This window comes from Lepisma saccharinum, chromosome 20, assembly GCF_977018435.1.
Source record: "Lepisma saccharinum chromosome 20, izLepSacc3.1, whole genome shotgun sequence".
NCBI classification, from domain to species: domain Eukaryota; kingdom Metazoa; phylum Arthropoda; class Insecta; order Zygentoma; family Lepismatidae; genus Lepisma; species Lepisma saccharinum.
This window is the reverse complement of record NC_139248.1, coordinates 23,345,684-23,365,396: the sequence shown is the minus strand read 5'-3', so window position 1 is coordinate 23,365,396 and position 19,713 is coordinate 23,345,684. Positions and strand designations below refer to the sequence as shown.

The 19,713-nt window shown below is 39.0% G+C and overlaps 2 protein-coding genes across 3 annotated transcripts in view; one reads left to right on the top strand and one right to left on the bottom strand.

Annotated features, from left to right (window-relative positions):
* The window catches only part of LOC146003790 (acyl-CoA Delta-9 desaturase-like), a 220,911-nt gene that overhangs the window by 141,901 nt on the left and 59,297 nt on the right, over positions 1-19,713 (bottom strand). The gene's annotated exons all lie outside the window — the stretch shown is intronic.
* Positions 1-19,713, top strand: part of LOC146003786 (acyl-CoA Delta-9 desaturase-like) — a 122,811-nt gene that overhangs the window by 57,351 nt on the left and 45,747 nt on the right. The window contains exon 1 of one of the 2 annotated variants that reach the window (XM_083142201.1): positions 1,552-1,657. The exons of the other annotated variant lie outside the window; for it this stretch is intronic. The gene's annotated coding sequence lies outside the window, so the exon portion shown is untranslated. Of the gene's footprint in view, positions 1-1,551; positions 1,658-19,713 lie in introns of those variants that run through there. 2 annotated transcript variants of the gene reach the window in all.

Here is a 19,713-nt window from a genome sequence, read left to right as displayed (position 1 = left end):
TTAACGATGCTAATTTCCATTGGGGGTCGACGGACCTGTTCGACCCCTCCTGCTCATGGTGTCGCGTGTCGCTTCGGACTGAAGGAAGGGTTCTTAAAAGTTCTCAGGAACCCATAAATGATAATGGTTTGTTTCTATTGGGTTCCGGAACAGAACCGGAACTTCTTTTCTCGCACAATTAAAATTCGGTCCAAATTGTTTCACTTCAATACGGAAGTTGGACCAGATTTAAATTAATCCGGAAAAATGGTTCCTGCATCGTATTTAATTCTCGCGGAAAAAAGGTTCCTGGACCGAATTAAAATACTTTAAACATAAAAAGGGTTTTTACGGTCTAGAATCCATTTAAAATTGCTGATTTCCAAAACGGGGATTTAATTTATTTACAATTCCCGAACCTTTAACAACTGGGACTGTTAAAGGTTCCTGGACCGAATTGAAATACTTTACAGAAAAATGTTATGGTCGAAAACCCATTTACTCTTGCTTATTTTCTCTTCTGGACCGGAATTAAATTTATTTAAAATTCATGGACCTTTAAGAAACCTGAAAGGTATAATGTTAGGCGATATATCGTCCAGAGGATATATCGCGATTTTGAGAAAATATCGTCCAGGCGATATCAACTAGATGATAATATCGTCACGATGTTTTGACGATATATATCGTGCAGGCGATATATCGTCACGGTATTTGGCGATATATATCGTGGAGACGATCTATCGCCGATATCACGATACGGAAAAAATATCGTATCTTAGCGTCTGTGACGATATTTTCTTGACGATATATCGCGATATCAAATTTCCGATATCGTCCATTCCTAGATTTGAAAAGAAGATCCTTAGGAAAATCTTTGGACCTAAAAGGGATGAGGAGACAGGTGAGTAGAGAAGGTTACATAATTTAGAAGTACATAATTTGTATTCATGTTCAGATATTATTAGAATAATTAAATCAAGAAGACTTAGGTGGGCAGGCCATGTGGCACGAATGGGAGAGGAAAGAGAGAAAGAGAGTTTACAGGATTCTTGTTGGGAAACCTGATGGTAAGAGACCTGTAGGAAGGCCAAGACGAAAATGGAGGGACAACGTTGAGATGGACCTAAGGGAAATCGGTAGGGATGGAAAAGAGTATATAGAACTTGCTCAAGATAGGGAAAGATGGAAGGCCTGTGTTGCTGCAGCCATGAACCTTCGGGTTTAAGAAGGCTAGGGAGTTAGTTAGTTAGTCCATTCCTAGAAGGCTCCCTTTCAGGCAACACTTTGAACCCTGCTATGCTTTCCCTTGAAAAGTGGTCGCTGTGTTCAATGTTGTTGACGTTTCTTCACTTTTACTGTACGGACATTTTCGACAAGGAGATAAGATGGGAGAGGGATAAGCGAGTTGCGAGCCGCAGCCAACAGAATGCACGGAATCAGCCGGTAGGCACGCTTGACCGAGAAACAGTCGAGAGGAGCTTTTGGAAGATGTGTTCGGGGTGCGAGGCGCTGACCGAGATCTTATAAATGTCTGTTCCCAGCTACGTGGCTTTCAGTCTGTGTGTGAACGGTAACATTGTACCTTGTGACTCAGTTCTTCCTCGGCAGTGGATATATACAGTTCGGAGTGTTTTTTTCCGCCAGGCAGAAAGTGGTTCCTTTGTGTTTTCGCAAGGTAATGTTTTACGCCTCTAACTGAAGTAGTTTTTACGTAATTCTTCGTATTTTCCCCCCTTTAAGGTGACACAAGATTTCAAAGCAGTGCATTTTTTATTTTTAAGTCAGTTACACCGGTTCGGTGGTCGAATTTCGATCTCAACACCGAAGTTTCCGGGTTCGAGTCGCGGCTTAGGAATGGGTGTTATTTGTGAGTATCCATTCTTCCTATTATCACTCGCGATTAGCCAAACGTTGAAGAAAAGCGACGCTAAATAGCAAAATACACAAATGTAAGTGGCGCAGTGGTAACGCCGTCGCATTTTAATCAAGAGGTCCAGGGTTCGATACCTGGTGGAGTCGCATCCCAGATCCCCCTTTAAACTGTAGGCCCAGTCCCGATGAGCCTTTCTGTGCATAAAGTAGACTTGAGAATTCAAACTGACACAAGTGTAGCTATATAGATGTGATTATAAGTTTTAATCGTAGACGAACGAAGCCAGCCGGTTTTCGTGGCGGAGTGGTTAGAGCAGCGCGGTACGACGCCAAGGAGCCTGGGTTCGAAACCCGACATGAGCATGGATGTTTGTGAGAGTCCATCATTTTCATCAAACAATCGCTCATCTTCAGTGAAGGCGATTAGGTTCCAAAACGGTGGGGGGGTCTTACTTTCCCTTGGTGAATAAGGTTTAGCATAATGCGGGTGCAATAGTGGCAAGAAGTGTGTGTGTGGGGGGGGGACTAAATGCAGCCACTACTCATCTTCATCTACATTATTATCCAAAAGTGGCAGCCGGACCCTCTGGCCGAGTGGTTAGCACATTGCGCTGCGACGCCAAGGGTCCCGGGTTCGAATCCCGCTCGGGCTTGGTTGTTTGTGAATGTCCATTCATCAATTTCATCACTCATCCCCATCTTCGCAAATTAACCAAGAGGCACAAAACGCGAAGTAAAATAAACTAAACCAATCAATCAACCAAAAATGGCAGAATTGATTGATTGATTTGGTGTTTTACGTCCACTTGATGCACAGTAAGGCTAATCGGGACTGGACCTGCAGTTTAAAGTGGGATCCGAACCACTATGTGCCTCCACCGGGTATCGAACCCGGAACCCCTTGATTTCAATGAGACGACGCTAACACTTCGCCATCGGAGACCCCCTCCCCCCCAAATGGCAGAAATGCGAAGTAAAATAAGCCAAACGAAGCAAACGTATCGCAAATGAGGATTTCTGTTTCGTCTCGTTCTCGGTCTTATATTGATATCAGTAGCGGCATTATGGACCTCGAAATTTCCGCGGCAAGGGGAGCATATCCAAGTTAAACGAGTATCTACATTTGTACAGCCAACCGCAAAGATAATAGTAAGCAAATTGTCATTGGATATTTCCATTCATTTTTTATTCTACATCAGGCGTTGTTTTAAAGAATAGAATTGTGCTCATTCGAAGCACATTTTGCCTTTTACTTATTGGCGTTTTCATTTCAATTCATTATCATTACTAGGCCTCGGAAGTTGATATTTTTATCTCTGACCTTGAAAACAATGCTAAACCTGATATAAATCCGTTTCCCATAAGTTAGAACCATTTTTTTAATTTTTTTTTTGCATTTTTCGGCCTCTCTTGGCAGTATCTTTTGTCGTCTTTACTGAATTGTCTTCATTTTTTGAGGTTTATTTTTCTTTCCCCCTGTTGTTTCGTGAATTTTAAATGCATAAATTCATGTATTTAAATATCCTGACATGGTATTTTTTAGTAAGTTCACCCACCAATAATCGAAAATACGGTCAATGGAAAGTTTTGAAATGGATTAAATAATTAATTGTGGTACATTAATTTTTCCTTAAATACTTTTAAAAACTTGCGATGCCTACTTTAAGATTCCCTTGCTGGCCACTATAATTGCTTAAATCTTGGGTTTTAGTCACAACATAAGAAAAAAATATAATCTGATCTGCGCAAAAAAGAACTGCATTTTCAGATGTTGACCGACAACTGTATTGTGCAAGGCCCACTCTGAAAGGATGTGAATGACTTAAAACAGAAAAAAATAAGGAAAACTACATTAGCACCTAATTGCTTTTTTCCCTTTACTTCAGTAGTTTAAACACAAAACAACAGAGTTTGTCTAATTATTCAACTACTCTGTTTTTATGGGGGAAAAAATCAAGCTTTCATTTTAAGAGAGAAAATTATTTTTAGTTCATTTTCTAATAATTTTAAGGTCATTCTAAAGTAATTTTTTGAGATTGTTTAGGCCATCAACTTCCGAATCCTAATCATCAGATTGTGAAAAAACAGACCGAATAAAAATGGTAATAGAAAATTCGCCTATCATTTCTTTTGCTGTTGGGTGTACAAATACATATATTGTTTTTCGTCCATCTTAGATAATGGATTTTGAAAAAATTAAGAGATTGCAAAAACTCCTCATATTTACATGTTACATAATTTTTTATAATAATTTCTAAAGTGATTGTAATTTTCTTCGCATGGCGTTTAGTTGCGAAGCTCCACAATTCAGTACCATATTCTAGTACAAATGTGATAGGGCCTTCCTGACAGCGTAGTGATAACGTCATCGTTTTGTAATCAAGGGGTCCCGGGTTCGATATCCGGTGGAGGCACATTACACAGTGGTTAAAGTGCATAAAGTGAACATAAAACAAAAATTCAATTCAATACAATTGTGACACAAAAAATTAAAAGTTTCCAAAGTTAAAAGAAGTCCAATAACAAAATTATGAAGGCTACTAACGTTTTAGCTTTTTTTGCAAATATCTTTTATTTGTTCATCAACTAATAGTACATAATTATTCCTAGATAGTAGATACTTTTGAAGTTTAATAAAATAATCGGAAGCAACAAAGTGTGGTTTTCTTGGTGTCGTGTCGTTTGCGCCGAGGCTTCTTATCGGTTCATTTCTGCCGTCACATATGTCAAGACCTTCCACGGCTGGTTTTCCCACAATCCAGAGTGTCATCACCGCCGCGCGCACGTGTGTTTATGGCCACATGGTGCATAGTGCATAAAGTGGACTTAAAACATAAAATCAAAGGTGTGTTTATGACGTTGCACAGCTGTGTTTACACTGAAATGTTAAACCTATCCACAGAGTCAAATATGACTTTTATTTACTTATTTCAAAAGGCGTTACACAGGATTACTTGTATCAATTTTATTCCACAACACAAAATACATAAATCAGCATCAGCCTATTAACTATTAATAATTTATCGCTAATCGTCAAAAAAGCATTCTAAATACAGTATTGTCAAAATATTGCAAGCATTCTACAAGTACTGCGTAAATGTACACTTGTTATGTTATTTTTGGCAAACATTATATAAGTAATAGCTACGTATTTCGATACACTTGCACAAGAACAGTACAAACGTTATTTTAATTTTTGTAGGTATGCAAATGCTCGAAGGCATCCTCGAAGATCACCTGAGCTTCTGTACTTCGAAAAAACACACTCAACACATTTGTCCATTTCGATGTATTGATATTTTCATATTCTCAGCCATCTTGTCGTCTCTTACAAGTCTCAGTTTTACATAAATACTAATTTCCCAATGTAGATCCCATATATATACTTTCATCTTACATTCATTTACCATAAACGTCATAAACACAGGTGCGCGCGGCGGTAATGACACTCCGGATTGTGGGAAAACCCACCAAGGAAGGTCTTGACATATGTCGCGGCGGAAATGAACCGATAAGAACCCTCGGCGCAAGCGACACGGACTCCGTTTTCTCGTTCATGTCTCATCGCTTTACATTTATTAAGTTTAATTGACATTTTCACACCATTGTATCTCTATCTGAAGATGATTTTGTAACTTTGAAACTTCTGAACCACTTTCTTTTCCATAAAATACTTTTAGATCGTCAGCATATAGAATATAAGTTGAGTCAATAACACTATCCTACATGATATTATTAATAAAAATTGCAAATAAAATTGGTCCCAGAGGAAATCCTTGTGGCACTCCACAAGTTAATTTTGCGTTCTCAGATTCAGTTTGTCCAATTTTCACTTTATATATTCTATTCAGTAAATAATAATCATAATAATAAGAGAGGAAGAAATAGTGGTCTACATGGGAAAAAAGTTTTTAACAGGGATGTCAATATCCATATAGACAGGGGCAGAAAAATACAGAGCACGGTCGCATGGCGCCTGAATTTTTCAATTCGGTTTGTAAACATTTTTTAAAATATATTTAGAGTTCACTTACGGAAACGAGCACAGTAATTGTTTTTTAAAAATATTTGTGTGTTTTCTGTATCACCACGTGTATCATTAAATCATCATAATAAACATGACATTATAAATGTTAGTTAGTACTGTTTTTAGCCGAATTTTAAAATCTGCAGCCACATGGTAGAGTCTGCCATATATAGGAATGTATTGCAGTTATTCATGCTGTTACCAGTTGAGTCTTCCTTGGGAAGGTAGTGCGGAGGAGGGCGCCAAACCACACTTCTGCCAATTCGCCTTTAGAATTACCAACTGAGCGCTAGCGTCGCTTCCAATATGGCCGCTGTATGTAGGATGCATCCGTTGTTTACGTTCGTAGTAGTACTGCGCAGTCATAGCTGTTATGGAAGAAATGTTGAAGTAACGCGTTACTTTTAAATATTGCGAAAACGATGTGAATACCAGAAACTGTAACGAAGATGAAGCTGTGCTGAGAACGAAGCATTTAATTATGATAGGCAAAAATAATACAGAAAACGCAGATGAAACTAATACATGCGCACTTGTCCTTCAAAGCAGTGCTGTGTCATCTGCACCTCATGTAACTGGGGCTCTCGGATATGATTTGAAAATAAAGGAATTGACCTGTACTTGAAAAGCTGGGGCAGGAGAAAATTGTGAACATATCTTTGCAGTTCTTCCTCCAAAGAGGCAGGTTGATTTAATAATGATAATAGAATTCACAATTTCATCACCAGGCTATCTTCACTGAAAATGGACATCGTACTGAATGAAACAACAATATTAGCATGTCCATTTTCTTTTCCTTGTTACATTTAAGACATTAATTCATTCTCAAACTATTTTCATCCTTGCACTTAATCGACTTGCGTCAGTTCCAAATATATTATCTAGATGCACTGGGCAAGGCGCTTAATGACTTTTCGAAAAAAATGTCTTATTTATAAAGTACAATTTAAAACTTTACTTTCATGGAAATATATAATCATGTTTCGAAAAAAAAAGTGAGTAGACTCGTGTATCCTTGGTAATTCCATTGCCCTATGCCAGCCAGCCTTCTGTCAATCAAGTCTGCTTTCCATGATTTATTTACAAATTTCATTTTGTTGATTCTATGGGTTGGAAACACATGAACACGTTTCACTTGATCTGACCCACAGAACGATTTAGAGCCAAAAACTGAATAGTAGTCGTTACTCTTTCGCACATTCCCCATGCTTTGAACGACTTCAACACAGCAAAGTGTCCTACATGCAGTAGATCTTGAAAATCTCACCAGATGGCATATCGGATAATTTTAATCGCGAATACTCACGAAGCATTACTATAAATGATTTCACGAAATCCCTTCCCTAATTCATGATTCTCACGTTTATCACAATTTATATAGAATACAATTCCTGCCCATACTTCCGCACAGCACAACGTACCCTCTAGCACAAGTTATGAATAAACGTGTCGCAGTTCATTGAACACAAAAATGTTCTTTCAAAAGCAAAAACTAACAGTAGTTCAGTTTGGTGCCTTTTCTTCTGGTGTTTGTGCCATGTAGCGAGGCACACAGTTATTCGTCCTGGTAGATGCCTTATCTTTCAGCAGTCAACGTCCTAAGCCGCAAAGGATCTTGGGTACCTTGAAGAGCACCAATACATTCTATTCATACCGTTACTGAGAATGGCAAATGCTGAAATACTTCATGTTGGACTGAAAACAGGGTGAGAGTTATCAGGGGGGAGGGGGCATATGTTGGAAATACCCCAATATACTAAAATATCCCTCGAAACAGTCACTTTTGCAACAGAAATATTGTGTTTTCAAACGTGAACCTGTTACTGATAAAAGTTCAGTTTTGTCTTTTCCTGCGTAGTCAGCGCAACCGCTTATACCATATTGTGCAACTGAACATTACACTGTACACACATTATTATTAAGAAATATTTAACGCCATTTTAAGTATTTATAACGGTTGGCAAAGTTTAATGAAAGAAGTTCATACAGAGTTCCCATACATTTTGGAAAACCCAATTCCCTAATTTTTCAAATACTTTGAATTAATATTCCAGACTACTCTATAATGAGTGAACATAGCAATAAATGCGCTTCATGTCTTCAACTTTGAATGTTAATCAAACGAATCAAGTTTATTATAAAAAGTTGACGTGTTATTTATTTCTTGGAGCGGGACACGCCCTTGGATTATAATTATATATTATATAAAAAAGCTTATTTTTAGTTCAAACACATAGCATTTGCATAAAAGCAGCTGTGCTATTAAGGAAACTAATGTTAAATAAAGAGAAAAATGCAACATTGGTAGGATAACGGACAGGCTGTTATTTCCGAAAATATCGCCAATGTAAAATCTGATTCATTCCAACTCAATCGAATCGATTTCTTCCTGTAAGTTTGGTAGAAATAAATGAACTTCATTACATAAAGCAAAACCCATTAAAATATTTTGCTTATTTATTTTAGTAACTGTCAAAACTTTCTTGACAACATTGTTTCACTAATTGTGCCGTACACTCACACCTCTGTTCGCAAGACAATGCGCAGTGGAATTTAGGTGGGGTATGGAGGGGCAGGTTGTTCGATCCTTTTCAGCAAATAATTCGCGAAATAAGTCTGCGAGAATATTTAAGTAAGTTAACGGGTCGCGTCTCAAACTTATCCACAAACTGCAATATATTACCTTGAAGAAGGTTTATCGAAAATTGCTTGTTTTCCAAATCACAATCACTAAGAGGCATATTTTTGCTTATTTGTGTTTTCTATCCATTTACGTTGAAACGTATAGACTCTAATATTTTTAATTCGTTTCATGTTGTTTGGAGTTTGATAACGAAATTTTTGTAGTGACTGTAAATGCATATTTTGCATATCGTGGTTTCAGATGCTTTATATACAATATATATATATATATATATATATATATATATATATATATATATATATATATACATATATATATATAGTTTATTCTCGCTTTCATTTGTTGCTTTTGAAATCTCAATAGTACACAGAGATAAAAAGTTTGTTAGTTACTCGAAGCAAACATTTGTTTAAATGGGTGGGAATGAAATGATTGTTCACCAAAATCAAATTATTTTAGTAATAGTGCACATTGATTGATTGCTTTTGGTTTATTCTACTTCGCTTTTCTGCCTATTTTGGCTAATCGCAAAGATGATATGACTCATCCTTATCTTCTGGCCCTTCAATTACCAGGAAGATTAACCAAACATGTTTTCATTCAAATAAATCATTTATTTCTCTGTGCATTATGGGAGGTAATCTCTTTGGTTTGTGAGTGTCCATTCAACAATTTCATCTAACCACCATCCATCATCGTCGTTGCGATTAACCAAAAGTAACAGAAAAAGCAACACAAAAATATGAAAAAACTGACTACCACGCTGGAGATCATGTTTCCATTCCCGGGATGGGAAGCATTTTCTCTGCATGGAGCCGCTTTTGGGTTCACTCAGCCTCATATTAATGGGTACCTGAGGCAACTCACATTTTATCTTTCTTATTATTATTACCATCATAAAGTATAAAAGAATTACTATGAACAGCATTATTCTAAATGGCTGACACAGTTAAATGTGTCTACCTTAGAAGAAAGAAGAAAATGATTTGATTTGATGCTTTAAGTCCACTTCGTGCACAGTAGGGCTAATCGGGAGTGGACCTACAGTTTAAAGTGGGATCCGAACCACTATGTGCCTCCACCGCGTATCGAACCCTGGACCCCTTGATTGCAAGGCAACGACGCTACCACTGCGCCATCGGGGAGGCCCGGAAGAAAAAAGAAATGGAACAATTTTGTAGAGAAGATTTTTATCTTCCAAGGAGATAATGAATACTTTTTGAATAATACAAAAATTCCCAGAGAAATATCTCAATTCTAACATCTCTCAAAAAGGCTAGAGGTTTAATAGCTGAACTTGGGGAAACTACAATGCGAACTTATGGTAATGTATAAGATTGTAGAATCCTTTGTATTATTTTACAATTATGTATTCAATTTTGCAATTTTGTATCTGCTATTTTGACATAGTGATGTACTTGGTTGTCATATCGTGTTCATCACTTAAATCATTTACAAATCATAAAACTGAAATTGAATTGAAATTTCGTTGGCGTTAAAATAGAAACTGGATTGGACTTACTTCCTTTCCGTAAACATCTATCACTTCGTTGATTAACAGTTTTTTTTGTCAAACAGAGAGCACTTGATCTGTTGCCATTCGTGGCATTCCCTTCAATGTGAATTATTTCAAGTTTTTTTTCCAGATATCTCAGGGGGGCAAGTACTTCCTTCCCGCCCGCCGGGAACATTAAACGTTACGGTTGAAAATATGCTGGAATCATTTATTATACGGTTAATTCCTTTGTAGAGAAAGAGGTGGTCACTTACTTGCCATCGGACTGCTAGTTCACTGAAGTTGTTCTCTGCGGATTTGCGTGAATCGAGAGCCGTGTTTTCCTGCTTTTCTAACTCAAATGGTGAAACTAGAATCCCAATCTGATCTTGGGGAGTCCTTATCGATGGCATTTTTCCTAATGGGCCAGCACGAGAAGAGAGAAACATGTTTTTTTTTTCAAATTCCATCGAACTTGAAAAAGGCAGCAACGTCCTGCCCAAGATAATATGATAACGCACGGAAGTTCATTTCTGTATAAAATAAGGATGTGGCAGTTTTATCTGTACTCTAAAGGTATCGGCCGATATAGTCATATCGGATTATCGGTAAAATTACCGATAATTTTACCGAACCGATATATATCCATAAATATCTTACAATCTAATGTAATATTGTACCATAACATTATAATGTTTACCCCCCAGGATTTTACCCAGGTATGTACCCTTTGATTTGAGGCTGGGTGAGCCCCAGAGTCGTTTTATGCGGGAACAAGGCGGGAAAATTCAGACAAAAGATCATCGCGTGACAGTCAAACGCCTAACGACTAGACCACCGCGGCTCTGTTGTTATTATTATTATTATTATTATTATTATTTATTATTTGAAGTAGGGTTACACTTAAGCTTACAGTATTTTACACAGATTACATTACTATAAAAACAGCTTTTTGTCCTACAAGAATTAATTTGTTAAGCTATACAATTAAGCTAAATGTTTATAAATGGATGGGTATGATGACATTTCAGACATTTATTCTGTAAAATATAATAAACAAATGTTATTGTGAGACATGTGCTAAGAAAGGTAAAGTGTCAAAGTTTTTTCAAACAAATCACAAGTGTTCTATGTGAGCACCTCGCGTAACACGGATCACATCAAGCCGATAGTCTATCTCCTGCCAAACCTTGTGTAGCATGTTGCGGTCAATATCAGCAACGGCTGCTGTTATGCGGGCACGCAGGTCATCCAATGTTGTTGGAAGTGGTGATACGTAAACAATCTTTGACAAAACCCCACATGAAAAAATCACATGGGATCAAGTCGGGGGAACGAGGTGGCCAATGAAGGAGAGGTCGATCCACCGGAGATGCACGGCCTATACAACGTTGTTCCAATGCCCCATTGAGATGGTCCCGAACGCTGGCATGGTAATGCGCAGGGGCACCATCCAATTGGAGAATGAAATCTGCGCTATCCTCTGCAAGCTGTGGAAGGAGCCATAGTTGCAGCATATCAAGGAAAACAAGTCCTGTCACAGTACGTTCATGGAAGAAAAAGGGCCCATAAATCTTTTCATGGGAAATGGCACAAAAGGCATTCACTTTGTGAGAATCGCGTTCGTGTTCCACAAATTCATGGGGGTTAGCAGTTCCCCAAATCCTTACGTTGTGTCTATTCACTTTCCCTGAAAGGTGAAAATTGCTTCATCACTGTAAATTAACCTCTCAGAGAACCCATCCGTTTCCATTAATGCGAGGAAATCAGCACAGAAGGACGCGCGCAAAGCATAATCAGCGTCTTTTAAGGCTTGAACTAGTTGCAAGCGGTAGGGTTTCATTTGTAAACGTTTCCGCAGACAGTTTTCTGTGGAAGTTGAAGTTCTCTCGCTGCCCGGTAGGTGGACTTCTGTGGACTCCGCACGAAACATGTGCGCAAGGCTGATGACTTTTTTACAACCTCATTTCCCTGTATCATAATTTGATGAGCTTCATTAAAGATTAGATAAAATCTTACTTTCAAGGTGATTAGATAAATAAACCTCACGCACAAAATGATTTAAAAAATTTTATTTATCAGTTTTTTTGCCCATTTTTTGAAGTTACTGTAAGCAGATATAAAATTGAACACAAGCTTTAGAGTCACATATATACAACATTATATAGGGTCATCAAACACACAAGGAAGTCAATTATTTACGATAATGTCACTGGACAGGATGAATCTCAGTGGGAGGTTGTCCTTGTTGCGGCAGGAGTCGTGCAAGTCTTGCATAACTTTGATCGCACGCTCACAGCACTGGTTGCTTCGGGCAATGTTGACTGGAGATTCATCTGTTTTCCAGTGGGTTTTCAACCATTTGAGACCTGTTGGGTAGTCATTCAGAACTGCAGATAGTTCATCAAAATCTTCAGTGCGGAACAATTGACTGCTGAACCAATGGTCAGCCCATGAGTAGGAAATAAATGAACAAATTTTACGCAGCCTGTTTCGGGTTTCAGGCATCAGAATAAACGCAAGAAGAGCTAGAATGGCACGAGAGTTACATCGTGCATTGCTGATGTTTGGGGTCTGTTGAAACTTCACGAAGGGGATCTCATTCCTGTCAGTGAAGTGACGGAAGACACGAGTGAGGTGGTAGAGAAACTTCATGTCGTCTCTCCAGCCGCCTGTTTCCTTAATCTCAGTTTTTCCGTTGCTGAAGGCTGCTTTCAATTTATCATAATTGCTCATCAAATCCTGCACAAAGAAGTACTCGATGTTTAGTGATTTAGTCGAACCATGGAGCTCATCGTCCATGACAACGCGAAGAACGCGATCCAGAACATGGTGCTGGCAACTGATGAACTTGGGTTTGGGGTGACCTTTCTCTTCGAACATTTTCTGCAGCCGAACAACAACGCCTGTCTTCTTGCCGGTATTCACGCTTGTTGTGTCGGCAACAATCATCACAATTTATCCCCACAGGTTGAACTCCTCTAACACATCCTGGAGTCCTTCTGCGATTGTTTGAGCTTTCCCATCTTTCAATTTGAATACAGACAACTTAATTTATTGTGCTTCATTCTTGATGAGCACGGCCTGATATTCAAAGCCATCAATGTGTTTGCCGTCAAAGTGTATGCTCCACTTCTCCAGATGAAGCGTGCTCACCAAGTGCTTCTTCATCTGAGCAGCTCTCGTGTAGATAGCCTTGTGGATTGCTGACTGACGTGAGGTTGGGATTTCGATGCCCTCACCAGAAAGATGACGGCACACCTTTGCTGCTCCATGGGACGACAGCTTTGAGCTTGTAACAAGGCGTCTTGCAATGCCTGTTGGGTTATGCTTCCTTGTGCTCGTTGATGCTTCATTCTCATCCTCCCAAGGACTGTCTTTGCTGTTGCTGTTCGTGTAACTGTCGGAACAATCAGGTGGCGCTGAGCTGGTAAGTGTTGACACAGTCGCTTCCATTGCCTTCTTTCGCTTGGATTGGTGGATTGTCTTTGCACTAGCACGTTTGCAACTGGAATAACCAACCTGGCCCTTGCTCTCAATTTGCAGTTTGTAGAGGTTCTCATCCTCTTTGCACCTCGGCCACGTCTAACATTCAATGAATCAAAGTTTTGTTTCTTTCTGCATCGCACATAGTCTTTCAGAAGGTTTGCTAGTTTTGCACAAATGGCTTGATCAGATACATGCGGGAAGTTCAATGTTTTGCTCCATAGGGCTTTAAGATCCACAGCAATTAGACCGATCCTCTCTCTCCGTTCCTTGGCAGTGGATTCAAGACATTTGAAGCGTCCAATGACGTGGCTTGTCAGGGGCATGCGACTCCTTTCACTCAAGGGTGCTTCATAAATTGCCACGTTGCCTCTTCTTGATGGCGCTTGAAACTGGACTAAGTTCTTTGTCCAGGTTTCCTTGTTCTTCTCCGTGTTAGAAGAGCTCTTCTTGAACATGTTGTCTTCTACTCAGCAACTGAAATAGAAAAGGCCTTAACGTAAATATTAAATACGTAACAAATTAAAGAAACTGTTATTGAGTTTCTATATATTTTATTTAAAAACAAGCAAAAAACAATTATAGAAAATAAAAAAAGACAGACACTAATAATATATTAGATGCTCAGTTTTAATTAGCGAGAGAGTTCAATGTAGATCACCAAATAATACAAGGATTTCTTTATAATATACTCTGGATAATGCGCAATTGCACATTGCGCAGTAGTTATAATAAGGCAATAATAATGTTGACACCAAATTAATCTAATTAAAACTCAACTACCCGCTTTGAACACCTCGCTTATATAGCAATTTATACCACTGCGAAACAGCTGAAGAAAATTTTAGTACTGTACAGAAGCTTACCGAGTAATTACGTCACCGTGACGTCTCAGTCCGGCCGGACGGCGCACAGCGTTCTATGATTTTCTGGAATATTCCATACAATTCTCTGGTGCATAAATTATTGCACAACTCCGTTTGCTGAATTATATTATATATAAATATTGTTAATACAATTTTACGAAATGGTAAAATGGCATACATAAAATTTAAAAATGGTTTGTGTGTGACCTTTTTCAATATTTCAATGGAATATACCTCATTTTAGTCATTAATAGGCAAAAATTCATCCATTTGTGCTACAGGAAATAATTTTTCAGAAAAAAAATAAATGAAAAAGTCATCACCCTAGAGCACTCGTTCCACTGTCTCTTCCCCAGACGACGGACGGAGTGACCAGATGTCCTCTTTTATCCGAACATGTCCTCCTTTTTAGGTGTCTATCCGTAGCAAATATGCTGTATAGAGAATGCTTCCACACATAAGGGTCATCATATCACTTGGGCCGCGTTAAGTATTCAAGCAATGCTCACCTAGCATCTGGGAGCTGAACAAGATCACTTTTCCGACTGAGTCATCAGTAGGTAGGGGTGTGCGGGACATTTTTTTTTTTTTTTTGGTAGGGACGGGATTTGGACTGGAAATTTTTCAAATCCCTACATTCGGGACGGGAGAAACTCTTAATTTCCCGGAAATGTTCGAAATTTCCCGAAGCTCTGGAAATCTCGAATTCTACACGTCGTTTTCACCTTAAGTGATTGTTGTTGCATTTCTGGAATAAAAACTAACATTCTCCGAGAAGTTTCAGACACTTACAATGCAGAAAACTTCGAGAATGAACGACTTTTTAAAATGACCATTCGGTATTTTCCGAGTGCTCGGGATCCCGAAAAGTCGGGAACTTCCAAATGGTCATTTTTGAAAGTGATTAATACTTGATGTTTTTTGCATTTTAAGTGCCACTTCTCACAAATTGTTAGCTTTTGTTTAAGAAATTTCAAAAAGAAAGCTTAAGGGAAAATGGCATGTAAAATTCGTGATTTCCCATTTACCTGCCCGAAAATTTCCCGGCTTGGTCGGAAAATTGCGAATTTTTCCCGTCCCGAAGGTCGGGATTTAAAAACATTTCCCGTCCCAACCAAAAAATGTTCAGTCCCGCACACCCCTAGTCGTTAGTACGTATTTTTCCAACTCTGAGACTTGCGAAACACATGTAGTCTGAGCAGTTCTTTTCGATTGATTGATATGGTTTATTTTGATTCACTTTTCTGCAATTCTTGGCTAATCGCGAAGATGAGGATGAGTGATGATATGATGATTTTGATGAAGGGATACTCACAAAGAACACCCATGCCCAGTCTGGGATTCGAACCCGGGACCTCTGGCGTTCTGGCTCGGTGTGCTAACCATTCCGTCACAGATGTCGGCCAGTTCAATTTCGAGTCATACATAGGCGATAGAGAAACGCGTAGTGAGAATTTTGACTATTAAGTTTACTTTTATGAAATAACGAAGCGAAAGTGTAAATTCATCAATGATCTTGCAAGAAAATATCCAGTTTTTAAAGGATGGAAGAAACGAATATGAGGTAAATTGCAAGAGAGCGCTGTCACTTTCTCCTGCTCTTGAAAGAGTGATAGAAATGTTCGTGGCATTAAAATCATATTTCTTGACCCAATCTAAACTACCTAAACTTTAAATTTGGTTTTGGAAATAAGTTAAAGCGAAGTTTACTCTTATGGGGATATCTAATATCCAAGAATTGAAAAAAATATTAAAATTCTGTGCTTCAAAATATAGATATTCTTAGTTATGATTGTCATGTGTTAATTAGTAGATTAGGAGATTGCTCTCGTTGCTTAGAGGTAAGAAGAAATTATTGAAAAAATCATCAGAATTATGTGTGAGCAAAGTGTTGGTAGTTTTTTTACATTGATTACATTATGAGTAATGGCAAAATGAGTTGCCATTTTTTTTTTGGTGTCCTCTTTTTTATGACTTCGTCCTCCTTTTTCACCATGCTCTGTCCTCTTTTTTGAATGTATATGTCTGGTCACCCTACGGACGGCCAGTCGATTTTCGTTTACAGATGCAGCCCGAATCTCTGAAATGTTCATACCACTTACGAATGGCCTTCCCCGTAGGTGGTTCTCTCCGATATTTGGTACGGAAATGCCGTTGCACGCTAATCACAGACTTGTTCACGTGATAATGAAGCACACAGAAAGATCTCTGTTCTCCAGTCAACGCCATTTTCCTGCTCGCTGCTGACTCCTAGCGGTAGAAAGTGGAAAGGAAACTAAACTTTGAAAGTTAACCTTTCGAAGCGCATGACTCACAATAACATATGTTTATTAGATTTCACAGAATACATTTCTGTAATCGGGTCCATCATTTTGACTTACCCTGTATAATTACCATTATGTGCTTTTTAAAAAAGTAAGTAAATCTAATATGCAGCTCTTTTTGTATTGCAAAAGCTTAGTTCATCTGGTGACACACATTTATTAAATAGGTCAATGAACCATTTGGGATTTTATGTCGGATCGGTAGAATATCGGTAATCTTTATGTCGGCACTTTATCGGCATCGGTAAACTTTTCATATCAGCCCATCCCTAATATAAAACAACAATATAATCCATAACTTGAAATCATCAATCTTTACATAACTCCATACTTGAAAACGAATGAACAAACAATTACACACATCGACATGCAAAGACACCATTTCTACAACTTTCCGTCCTTCCAAGTGACAGTTCCAGTCTGCCGGATTCCTCACCCTAAATATCACCGTGGACTATTCAGGAGTGAGAGGAACATTTTCTTATCTCGGAGGGGTTCCTCTCCACATGATCTTTCTTTGGAAAAACAAAAATGCTTCTACAGGGTGTCTACCAAAATAACAAATCCATTTCATCTTATCACCATTGCGCCTCATCTTCGAGATTTAAAAAGTGGCACAAAAGCAAGGTAAAATAAATTAATTCAATTAATCAATCAACAATAGAGGATTCCTCATTTTAATACATTTTGGTACTTTGGCTATGAAGAGAAGGTAGGCAAAATCACATCCGTATGGGGATCTTACACGTAAAGTCTTCCCATGCTCCTTTTCTGCGAATTGTCCCATGAGAAAGCTGATCGAACCGAACCATCAATTTGGAATAACACCACAACCATCTGGAAGTTGACAGGGAGCCGTGCCGGATCTACAAGCCGCAAAACCTCGCAGTGCGGCGGGGCGGAGACAAGTAATTAGGGGCCCTTCAGCCATTGACATAGTGGAGGATTCGCGTATGTAAAAAATTAATGTAGTTTACTCAGGGGTACAGAAACTAATACAATATATACCTACAGGTAAAGTTAAAGTTCCCTGTGTTGAAGTTGATGTCGGCCATCTTGGAGGGAATGTGATCAGGACCACGCTCTGGTAGCCTTTACTCTCCCCCCCCCCTTTCGGGTGTCATTTGATTTGAGGCTGGGTCGGCCCTGGAGTCGCTTTATGCGAGGACAAAGCCAGAAATTCCAACCTTAGTTCACCCACCCCGGGTATCTAAGCCTAACCTGTTTCTGTCATGACCAATTGTACCCAGCCTGAATCCTTTACTTTTTATAGGAAGTGTTAAGGGACTTTTGAATCACCCTGTAGGCCCTTGTATGACTTTGTCAACATGAAATCAAGAATTACACACACACATTATACCGTGCGTTCATTTCGATCTTCAGCCGAGAGATCGGCGGCGCTGACGGAGACGCTGCGGTCTGTAATGCCCGCTTATTTTTATGGACATATGCAGACATGACATTTATATAAATATTGCAAAACGAGCACTAACCTGTGTTATAAGAGTACGGTTTTAATTTTAGTAGCTTAGTGGCTGTATGTGCTGATGATTTTGTCACGCTCATATCCTGTGAAACACGGCGTAGAGGTTTGTTTGGAGAGCGTTCTACCGTTGCACCAATTTCATCGAGTTTTGCTTCGGTTAGAATCCGTCGTTTTTGCTTAGGTGTTTTAAAATTTAACGATACAGTTTCTCGTAATTTAAGGACAAGATGTCTAACCATATCTCTATGTGGAGGTGAAACGCCTGGGAATTTCTGTACTAATTGCCTACACACGTCTCGACACGGGCCTGTTTTCACGTAAGTGTCATACATAAAAATTCTTTGTTCTAACGTGAACCTTGCGGTTGGCATTCCAATCGTCGCACTGACACAACACACATACACACTGCAATAACACAAACAAGTAACGGCAAGTAACCAAGAATAACACTCTTGCGCACAGTACGAAATTAACACGTTCTTGGTTTACATCTGCTCGCCACTATATTCACAGCTCTGTCTTCATCTAGTCGCGAAGGAACAAAAAACTCGAGCTCGGAGATTTCGGATTGCAAGGAAGCTCACGAAACATTGACTTTTAACGGTTTCGTCTGCAGCGTAATCTTGATACAGTGTTGCACATTCGAAACCTCCAAACGATCCCCATCGACACAAAACTCTTTCAAGGAAATAAAGTTAAGCAGGACGTTACTGGTCAAAAAAAACTATGATTAAAATGTTTTATTATCTGTGGCTCTTAACATCGTTTCTAAAGCGTATTTATATGTGTGATGAATTACAGAAGAACTTTCACGTGTTATAACACAGGTTAGTGCTCGTTTTGCAATATTTATATAAATGTCTACATATGTCCATAAAAATAAGCGGGCATTACAGGCCGCAAATGTCGGCATCTCCGTCAGCGCCAACCGCCACGGTTCTCCCGTTCTCTCGGCTGAAGATCGAAATGAACGCACGGTATATATGTGTGCAATCGTATATTAATGTGTGTGTATGAGGAAAGATAGGTAGAGAGAGGCCTTTGGTAATATTTTGCGGGGGGGAGGCAAAGATTTGTAGTTCCGGCACTGACATGGACCTCCCAACACTCTGGCGTACGCGGAGGTAGAGGAGGCTGAAGGGGCTACGGACCCCTCCGAAATTTTGAGGAAGTCAATTTTTCAACTTTCAAGTACAAGCAGTGAAGACCTCTGGAAAGACCAGAGTGGTAAAAGCAAGGCCCTTTAAAATGACCAATAATTGCCATTTTTGAGAGTGGACGACAGTTCTAAATATACGAAAGATCTTATTGTGTATGCCGTCTCCTTAGAAAGCAGCTGTGTATTATCCACCTTTCCAATTCCACCCCCCCCCCACGTGACGTATCCTCAGGTAGAAATATATTTAGAGAAACATCTGGAATATCATTACGTGCAATAACCCTATCACCCAGACATAGGCGATGCCAATGGGGGAGAGACTGCGGTAAGCTCCACCACGCCCCCTTCCACATCTTTAGCACGGAGTCTTTA